Source organism: Mauremys mutica, chromosome 16 (assembly GCF_020497125.1).
Source record: "Mauremys mutica isolate MM-2020 ecotype Southern chromosome 16, ASM2049712v1, whole genome shotgun sequence".
Lineage (NCBI taxonomy): Eukaryota > Metazoa > Chordata > Testudines > Geoemydidae > Mauremys > Mauremys mutica.
The window spans coordinates 21,176,766-21,188,243 of NC_059087.1; positions in this window are offsets into that span (position 1 = coordinate 21,176,766).

Below are 11,478 nucleotides of genomic sequence, written 5' to 3' on the forward strand. Positions count from 1 at the left end.
GTGATGGAGAATCCACCGCATTCCTATGTAAGTTGTTCCAATGGTTGATGACCCTCAGTGACAACAATGTGTCTTATTTCTAGTCTGAATGTCTATCTCCAGCTTCCAACCACTGGATGCCTTTTTCAACTAGATTAAAGAGCTGTCTACTATTAGAAATCTCTTCTCCATGTAGGTACTTGTAGGCCATGATTGAGTCACCTCAGTCTTTTTTTGGATAAACTATATAGATTGAGCGCAAGTCTCTCACTATAGAGCATGTTTTCCAGACCTCAGATCATCATTGTAGTTCTTTGTTGATCCCTTTCCAATTTGTTAACATCCTTTTGGAGTGTGGACACTGGAACTGGACACAGTATTCCAGTAATGGTCTCACTAATACCATACACAGGTAATGCCATCTCATTTAGGGATTGTGTTCACCCTCTGAGCTACATATCATACTGGAAGCTCATATTCAACTCTTTATCCACGACTCCAAGTCCTTTTCCGTTGCTGCTTTCCAGGATGCAGTTCCTCATCTTGTGTCACTTACATTCTTTGTTTCTAAATATAGGACCTGCCTGTATTAAAACCCATGTTCAAATAAGCCCATTTTACCAAGCAATCCACGTTGATCTACACAACTGACCTGTCTCAATGATTACCACTCCACAAACTTGTGGGTGATTCGCAAGTTTTATCAGATAATTGATAAAGATCTTGAACAGCATTCAGCTGGGAACAGGTCCATGGGGACCACACTAAAAACACCTCCATTGGATGACTATTCCCCATTTACAATTGCTTTTTGTAATCTAGCAATATCCATGTACTAGTGGCTACACTGATTTTGAACGGTGTTATTTTTTTTTAATCAGAATCTCATGCAGAACTAAGTCAAATGCCTTACAAAAGTCTCAGTCTATTATAGCAGCAAAGAGTCCTGTGGCACCTTATAGACTAACAGACGTATTGGAGCCTGAGCTTTCGTGGGTGAATACCCACTTCGTCGGATGCATCCAATGAAGTGGGTATTCACCCACGAAAGCTCATGCTCCAATACATCTGTTAGTCTATAAGGTGCCACAGGACTCTTTGCTGCTTTTACAGATCCAGACTAGCACGGCTACTCCTCTGTTATCAGTCTATTATGTCAACTTAGTTACCTTTAGCAGCCAAGCCTGTGATCTCCTCAAGAACCAACAATCAATTTGTTTGACAAGACCTATTTTCCATGAAACCATGTTGATTGGCATAAATTATGCTACATCTTTTAATTATTTACTATTTGCATCCCATATTGGCCTTTTCATGATTTTACCTGGGATCGATCTCAGACTAACTGGTCTATAGATTGTCACATCATCCCCTTTATCCCTTTTTAAATAGTGGGGCATTGGCTTTTTTCCCGACCTCTGGAACTTCCGCAGTGTTGCAATGTTTGTTAAAAATCAACAGTAATGGTCCAGATAGCTCATCATCCAATTCTTTTAATACTCTTGAGCACAAGTTATCTAGCCTCACAGATTCAAAGGTGTTTAATCGTTGCTGCTTAACATCCTCTTAGTTATTGCTGGAATAGAAAGTATTTCATTATCACTATGATATGATTCTCTTGTTTCTTCCTGAATAAAGAAGAAATACTTGAATACTTCTGCTTTTTCTGATTGTTAATTTTATCATCCTTGTCTAGACCTATCCCATTGTTAGGACTTTGTTTGTTCTCAATCTATTTAAAGAAGTCCTTAAACCCTATTGACCAAAAGCTTCTTTTATCAAGTGTCTGCATTTCCTAACTGCAGATCTGTATTAATTGCTATCAGTGTCCCCATTTGTAATTTTTATATTGTTTTCTTCACTTGCCTTCTTAAGTCAGGACAGCTTTTACAGCAAAGAAGCCTTCCTCTGTGACTACAGAATTGTGTTTTCCTGAGCATCTAATAAAGCATCCTTAAATATCTGAGTTATCATTCATATATTTTTGGTTAAATATTTACTCTCCCTCAATTTTGCCCATCGTTGTTTGAAGCTTTGGGAAATTGGTGTGTGTATGCCTGTGCATGTTCCTGGGGTAGGCACTATATTCTGATTGAACATAGAAAATGGATTTAGATCACAAGCAGTTACACCTTCATTTTTTAGTTCAAGATACTCTACCCTCAAAAACTAAAAGAGTAACTCTAGAATAAAATGTTACTGTTAACCTACACACTACTCTTAAATCACAATAGAGACCTTTCAGCCGTAACAACTGACCCAAAGTACTAAAGTCTGGAGGAAACCAGTGTAACATGAATCTTGAAGAAGTTTCCCTCCAAGACAGCAGTGAACTCTGTATAAAGAAACACTGACCTTTGAAATTTGCCGTGCAAACTACTCTCTATGATCTACTCTCTGCTTAGTTGATACATCAATAACAATGTCTTGCTTGGGTAAGTTATTGGAAAAAGTAGTACAAAATAATATAATCAGAAAGAAAACAGCTACTTCCGGCCAGAGAAAGTTTCATCACTCCAGATACTCTGGCTGCAAGGTGGTAGAAAAAACCCACACTTCCGAGTTCTTTTTGCAAAATGTTGAAGTTGCTGTGAGATGGGAGTGAGCATAGACTTTTGCTGAAAGTGTGATCACTCAGCTCGTTTTGAACAGAATAGTGCTTTTGATAAACAGACTTGCATCTGTGGATCCAGAGATATTTGTGGCATTGATAAACACTTGTGTTTGTGCCTTAACATAACCTTTAGTCAGGCGGGAGGTATCAGAGCTATCTAGCGGTTAGAGATATTAGTCGACACAGGAAGTGAACCTGCTAGTTAAACCACTAAGCTAACTCAGCTTTGGGTAAAGTTTGCTCTGACATCCAGCTTCTGGTGGAGAGGTATTCATATTACAATTGCAAGGCTCAGCAATGGCAAAGGACTGAATGGTCGTGGTCTGTGTCACATACAACTTGTACATGGTAGGCTGCAGGGGTTCTGCTAGAAGATCAGGCTTCTGTATCAAATATGGACTGGCCATAGAGCTACCATCTCAAAGAGATGCACACTAGAGGTGTTCAGTCTAAGGGCTTAGCTACACTCGAAACTTCAAAGCGCTGCCGCGGGAGCGCTTTGAAGTGTGAGTGTGGTCGCAGCGCCAGCGCTGGGAGAGAGCTCTCCCAGTGCTGCACGTACTCCACCTCCCCGTGGGGATTAGCTTGCAGCGCTGGGAGCCGCGCTCCCAGCACTGCGGCACTGTTTACACTGGCGCTTTACAGTGCTGTATCTTGCAGCACTCAGGGGGTGTTTTTTTCACACCCCTGAGCGAGAAACTTGCAGCGCAGTAAAGCACCAGTGTAGCCAAGGCCTGAGATCCTTTAATGCTCTGCCAGGTATGGCTAAGTTAGGTTAAATAAGGTATGTGACACAGCACCACCTAGTGGCCAACAGAAGAATACAGTTTCACATTCCATTCCATCCCCCGCCCAAGTTTTTCATTTCTACCATTTACAAAATTTATACTATCATGCCGTCTTTGAAGTTCAGTATGGTTCAGGTTGCTGTCCCCCCTTCTTCATGGCTGAACAGTATAATAGAGTTTAGCATTCCATTACAGTCTGGAGTCTCATATACATCAGTGACAAAAACAAGCTTCTCACTGTAATCATGCTGTATCAGAGATAGGACCAGGGTGTTTTAGAGTTGCTTTGTGACAGAAGATGCTGTAAACCTTACAAGACATGCAGGAATGGACTAAATTTCTTTCCAGTTTTCTTGCTCCTTTCATCAGACATCTTCGGCAACATGTGGCTTTTCTTTTCATTCGCTACCCAAACTGGATCTTCCTGCATCATGACGGACCACATCCAAGCCACGCACATTGGTGGAGATGCAGCAAGTGGATGCATGCATGATGCACACACTGGAAGTGTGTATAATACACATCTTAAATGCACTCATCGGTGTTTGATATGTAGCTATCAAAAAGGGGTTTTGTATAAATAACTGCTTCCTGAACTGCCTCAAAAAGTAGTGAAAGGCACTTCTTTTGTTAAGCATGACAGGAGCAGTGAATTTTGTCTCAGAGATACGATGAGCTAAGAAAGTGACAGGAAAATATTTGGAACATGAACAACACAGATCATAAAAAAACCTCATCACATAATGAGTTTTGGGGGATATTTGGCACAAATTTTCCACAAAAATTCTACCCTAGGATGAGATGTGAAATCTGAAATTTCAGGTGGATTGGTTTGGTTTTGGGGAAGCCTAGGGGAAGGTGGCCTTATAACAAGAAATTTACTCATTCTTTCAAAGGGAAGGTAAAATCTCTTAAAAGTCTTTAATCAATCTTTTGAAACTTCCTGCATTCTTCTGTCCATTGCCACTCCACCTGCAAGGACCCCCATCAGTAAGCTCCCACTGCCCCCCACTTACAGAGATGCTCCTGAACCTCCCCTGCACAAACACATTCTGCTTTTTGTCCTCCCCACCGCATTTCTTTTTTTAGGGTTTTGTTACGCTATCCTTCAAGATATACCCCAATCTGCTACTGCTTCTTCATTGTACTCCCCAATGTGTCCCCCATCACTCACCCTTGTAAGTATGCCTGGGGAGTCCCTTCAATCCTCTGTGGCAAGGACCTTTCCCCTTATTTCCCATCAACCAGGAGAAAGCCTCATTTTAAAATATACTGGAATAAAAGTTAGAAGATGCAGGATTTTGCTCTTCTCTCTTTCTGATATTCAGGATTCGAACATTACAGTAAATACTTGTAAGCAATGTTGGGTCAACTGTTTAAAACTGAAGTGAGACTATCAAATAAGAAGCAGGTCCTTAAGTTACATATACAAAATGCTTGGAGGAGTGCTTAACACAGGCTCTTGTGCTGCACAACATAGCTAGAGTGACAAACCACCTAAAGGAAATTGCCTAAGTCTAAAGACTTAGACATTCATGGAACCCATTTAAGACTAGGATAAAAGATGACAAAGTATTTACATAATCTATCACAAACAAAGAGAGTAAACCAGGGTCAAGGAGGACAGCAGACATTTGTTGCAGATGTTCTCAAACAAGAATTCCCAAACACTGAGCCATCTCACTGTATCTATCCTACCCTATACCTCATGGCTAGGCACTGGGGATAAGATTTTCTAAAGCCCCATAACCACTTAGGCATTTCTGAAAATCCCATGCCTGGTGTTAAGGTTTCTTCTCAGTTATTTTGTTACTTAATTTTTCTACTGCCCTCTGGCACGTAGTAAAATGGAAAGATGTTGTTCAACAGTAAGTTTAGGTGCTGTTTGTGTACTATTAATAGAAAACTAGTTTGAAGCATGAATTACCATATGCATGTCATGGAGCAATAATTATTTGTGCTCTCAGTACACAGAATTCACCTTTGCACAGTAACACAGCTGTTGAAGTTGCAGTGCCCCAGCAGGATGATGTTAGCAGATGATTTTTTTCATACACACTATTTCCATTTTGTTTTCAAGAGCAATGAGAGGGCATCACTTATTAACCAGGATAAGTTCAACTTTACGACTGGCGCTTGGCAACACAAATTTGTAGATACAGACGACAAAACAAAGCCACCCACCATAACTATTGACCCCCTATCCCACTAGGGATGATTGTGGTCTCCAAATACTGGGAATGTTGATGCGTGATGATGGAATTTTATTAGTTCATAAAGTTTTAGTGTCTGGGCAGCTTGTTCCAACATATTATCATTACCCCTTGCCAGCAACAACACTGCCTCAGACCACCCCCATTGTGTTTTATTTTGTTTTCTGGCCTGAGTCTGTGACTCAGCTTTCACCATTTCCAAGAAAAGAAACGAAGTCTATTTTCAGAAACTCTATGCACCCAACACCTTTGACTTAACTTAATTGGAGCTGTGGGTACTCAGTACCTCTGAGAATCAGATCCTACAGTGCAGGGGCGGCTCTAGGATTTGTGCCGCCCCAAGCAGGGCGGCACGCCGCGGGGGGCGCTCTGGCAGTCGCCGGTCCCGCGGCTCCCGTGGATCTCCTGCAGACGTGCCTGCAGAGGGTCCGCTGGTCCCACGGCTCTGGTGGACCTCCCGCAGGCACGCCTGCGGATGCTCCACCGGAGCCGCGGGACCAGCGGACCCTCCGCAGGCATGCCTGCGGGAGGTCCACCGGAGCCGCCTGCCGCCCTCCCGTGGGACGCCGCCCCAAGCGCGCGCTTGGTGCGCTGGGATCTGGAGCCGGCCCTGCTACAGTGGGATGTGCCTGGCTCCTTGTGGCCCCCTGTTGGAGGCCCTGCAGTCCTACTACACCCATTCAGAAAAGAGCAGCAAAGGTTGGTCCTCCAGGTCTGGCTATTTCCATGAGGCGCCTCTAGGAAATGAGACCCCAGCAGGCTCAGCTAAAATGAGCTGCAGGGCCTGAGCAGGTCAGTTCCTGGCTGGGACCAGAGGGTGGAAAAGGGTTCTCCTCTTTGGCCAAAGGAGCTTGACTGACTGCATTTACTGGGGGAGAGAGGACCTAAGAAGTGTAACCCTAAGGTAACAGGTAAAAGGAAAGGGAGCAGGTGGTAAGACACCCAGGGAAAACAGCAGCAATTAATTCAGGGAGGGAGTGTGTGGCTGCTGTGGATAGGGATCCCTGGTCTGGAACCAGGACCATTGGCTGGGCCCAGGTTCCTCCACTGGCAAAAGAACCTAAGCCCTGAAAAGAGGACAAGGCTCTTTGGGAAGCCCAAGCTAAGGGCTGAATTTACAGGGCTGAGAGAGGGATGAATAACCTGGTGAGGGCAGATGATTTGTTGAACTGTTATCCCAGAAGGGGCTCATTCTTTTTTTTTTTTTTTTTACTGACACACCTGGCTGGATGGCTGAGCCACTGAAGGACCACCTAGTAAGGCTGGCAACTATAGGGGGAGCCAAGAGTAGGAAAAAGATTGCAGTAGCACACCCAGCTGCTAGGAGCCATTCACGAAGAGTGCCCCGTCACACGGTAAAAACAAAATTCATCGGAGGGAAGATGCTGTAGGCTTCACCTCTGGCCTGATCCAGTGCCCACTGAAGTCAATGGGAAGACTTCAGTGGGATTGGATTAGGTGCCGTAAGTGCATACAGAACGACTTAATACTGTACTTGAAAAAGTTTAAGTGCACTGCAGGTTATTTATTTTTGAAAAATATGATCTTGTCAACAGCCTTGTGAAGCTGTCTCCAGACTCTCAGGATTCAAGTTTTTTTCATTTTAGAAGGCTTAACTTTCAGTCTTCTGGTGTCAAGAGAGCCTAACATTACTTGCAAAAAGGAGGCATAAACAACTGGGGAATGAGCTATCCACAGCACTGTATAGAAGCACAAATATTTCTCCACAATATCTATTCAGTACAAAATTCTAGCTGGGCAATTTAGATATACACCCCACTGGTTTAATTTTAGTTTTCTAAGAAGATTAAGGAAGCCTCTGAAGATAGGACACCCTGAAGATGGAAGGAATAAGATTTCAGAAAAATAAGATGGAGACCATTTAAAAAAAATCTATTTCATATGCAGAAATTAAGTTCTATAAACAGAATTTAATTAAATCATAGTGACAAGGATGGCAATTGAAGGTATAAGAGCAAATAAAAACCTTATGAACTTGGACTAGACTGGTGGCATCAAGTTGCTCTTTATCTTCGTTTTTGGAAGTCTGGATGGAAACCAGGGATTTTTATAAGCAAGGACATCTGTGGGATAAGTTTTAGAATGAATGTATTTGTGAGAAAAAAGAAGAAAACAAAGTCATTCAACTGGAAATAAACACTCTTCTGATCTTTAACAAGAAGGGGCACTGAGATTATAAATCAGCAGATTTCCCCTTTTTACTATATGGTTCACACAGCAAGCCCTAGTTTACATGGACAGTTTAAGAGCCCTCCAGACATGGCCACTTCCTTTCACAGTCTAATTAAAGGAAAAAATTTGTATCATATTCCACTTTGGACCGGAGAAAAAAGCCAGAATACAAATCAGTTTAAGATGTGGGGAGTAGAATAGTGAAACCAGGCAGAAATCATATGCTGGGCCTACGTGAAGATACTGTTGGAAACATAAATTAAGCAGAGCACCATGGAAGAGAGCTACAAGAGGCTAGACTAAGTTACAATGCAATTGCAAGGAAGTGTTGGGAATAACCCTTTCTATGCAGGGAAGAAAGTCAGTTTTCATAACAAACTAAGGCTCTGATCCTGCAAGGAACCCTATTCGTAGAGCTACTGGCCGGATCGGAGCCCAAGACATATACAATGTAATACATTAAACTATCTGCGCCTTTGATCAAGATTTAGTTGAGAGTGCCTCCTTTAATAAGGATTTAGTAGAAAGCTGTTAAACTGGTTTCTATATAAAAACCCTAAACTAATCACAAAACTTAATTCCCACCACCACTAAAATAATGTCCACCCCCAAAATATAACAAAAAAGTATTGTTGAAATTTCTTGTTTTTTGTTTCCTATTGCAGACCTTTCACCTGGCATTAGTGGTAAGATTTTTCAATAATATTTCACCCTAGCATCACAATTGCTTAAGTGAATTGAAGTTAAAAGTTTTAAAATAAATAAAAATACCAATACAAGTTCAGGGACAGCCACTATTACAGTAAAACAGAGGCAAGATGCGCTTGCTGTGAGTAAAATTACTGAGCCATAACAAAAGCACACTTATGAATTGTGGGACAGTTAGAAAACACCCAGTAGGGGCCCGCTCTGACTCACTGAGGGCTTGTCTTCACTACCGCGCTACTGTAGTGCATCTGGCGAAGACACGCTATGTCGTCAGGAGAGCTCTCTCCTATTAACGTAATTACCCCAGCTCAACGAGAGGGAGCTATGTTAGTAGGAGAGCATCTCCCACCGACATAAAGTGGTCGTTTTTTCACAACCCTGTATGACGTATGTTACGTTGACTTAAGCGGTAGTTTAGACGAGCCCTAAGCCAGCCTTTCCTCTAACTCCAAGGGGAATCAGATGGGACTCCAAATATCCATCTATATTGGTCTATACACAATTTGGGAAGCACATTTGCAATAAAGATGGGCCCAACCAAACCCCTAAATCCCAGCACCCACAAACCTTGGAACAATTGAGCCAAACTTCAGCTGTTTATACATGTTCCCGATAAAACAGCATTCACAACTCAGTTACCAGCTAGTATGAATGAGGCCAAATCATGTTCCAGCCTATGGTTTCAACTGGAGTGAGTTTGCTTAGGTCTAGGCTAGAACATGATTTTTAAATATAGTTCTAACAGTTTGCCTCCTTCACAATGACCATCCATTTACAGTAGTAAATTTAAAAAAATTGGTCCCTGCATTTATGTGATAGTGAACACAAGTGTCATTTAAACAACTGATCTTTTGGTCACACTACCCACCCTAGTCTGCTTATTTGTCTCATTCACCTATTATGTCTTGTCTTGTATACTGGAAGATCTTGGGGATAAGAATTGTCATCTATGTTTGTACAGGGCGCAGCAGAACTGGTTGTGTCCTTTTGGTGCTCCACAATATAAGCATTTAGTGATAAAACAAGACAACCTTAAAAAAAAACAGAGCTCAGATCTGCTATGAAAATTTAAGCATAGAGAAAAGAAGGCCTATAGTTCAACAAAAAATGCAGGACCGTGGTCAATCAACCCGTGCAGGTACTAAATTTTACTTCTCTCTAAAAAAGCAAACCTGGGGGCTTGGAAAAGTGAACCGATTTCTGTTTTAATCCATCTTAAACATATTATACACTCCAGGCTGCACTTGTCCACATCACATTAAGCCACGTTTGTTTTTCATGGTAGAGAATATCTAACATGCATTTCTAATACACCTTATCACCAGGTTATCCAAGCACTGACCACACTTAATTAGCCCCAGACTAAATAGCATCCCTTAACAAAAATTTTTTTGCCCAACCAATTTTATAAATTTTAATCTTATCTTTAGCTATTGTAACCTTTTTGCATACAGCTGTGCAATGACACTCCTTTATAGAAAAATCTGTAAAACAGTGCAGTGTTTTGGTAGCTTTGTTGGTCCCAGGATATTAGGGACAAGGTGAAGCAGGTAATATTTTTTTGAACCAACTGCTGTTGGTGAGACAGGCTGAAGAAGAGCTCTGTGTAAGTTTCAAAAGCTTGTCTCTCACCAACAGAAGTGGGTCCAATAGAAGGTATCACCTCATCCACCTTGTTTCTGTAAAGCACTCAATCTTCTCCTGTGCAGCTGTTCTAAGATAATCACACCTCCAAACTAATCCCCATTAGGGAGGAGAGGATCACAGCAAGAGTAGGAATGGATAATAGCAATAGCCTATAACAAGAAAAAACAGCAATTCCATCCTCTATCAATTGAATATTCAAGACCAGAACAATCCAATGTAAAGACAACACATCAAGTATACACTTGTATCATAATATCTATGGATACCCATCACTATAAAGTGTTTTAAGTTGTGCTGCTAGTGCTAAAATTTGGAGACAAATTCACATACAGAAATCACGAATTAATTACCTTCCCACTCCCCATGTATTACGTATATGCCACACACACGGCTGCAAACTACCGCTTCTAAATATTGCTCCTGAAAGTCAGTAATGGTGACAGAATGGAACAAAAAGCTAACTGGATCTCAGTTTGTAGTACGCCCCATCTCAGTCAATACAGTACACATTTTAATATCTGTAAATCTTTATTTCACAAACTTAAGAAGAAAACATGGTAACATTGCCAAATCGAAGGCATATATACTAAATACAAATGCAGAATACATTGTTTTGTATAAAGCAAATGCCCAGATCCTTAGTGGAACTTGCAAAACTAAAAGCACACTATTTCTCCAAAGGCTTTAACTTAAAATCGGATTGCCAGCCTCGGAAGTCCCACTGATTACTGATTTTTGCCTTTCAAACTGGAACCAGGCTTCAGTCTAATTGAAACACATTTTGGATTCCTCCTCTGCTTCCAAGTCTCAGATCCAACTGGAAGGGAAGCTGAGAAAAGATACTATTTTCTCCCCACTCAGACTGTAAGGTCAAATCTAAGACAACTATGCACTTAAAGCTCAGACATTTCTTGAAGCCTTTTCAGTTGTATCAATAGAATGTGTGGTTAAGTACGAAGGGGAAGTGCTTTTTGCATAGAACTAGAACTGTTACCCTCATTCAACCCAATCACTGCTAGGGTGATCAGTCATGTTTCAAATGCACACAGAAATAAATAAAACTTAGGAAGAATGCATGGAAAGGCCTTTTTAAAATCAGTTTTCTGTTTTCATGATTGTTAAAAGCTATGGAACATTCCAATTCTCTCTAGAGCAGTTATGCCAACTGGTAATGTTTCAAGCAGTGGTGTCATTTTCAAAGTTGTGGGCCACTTTGTAAGCAAATATAATGCTTGTGATGCCAGACTGAAGGAGATAGCAATAAAATTCTCTTATTCTTTCTCAACACAGGGGGTGAAGTGGGTGGGGATGGGACAAGCTTCCCACACTGCTCTGC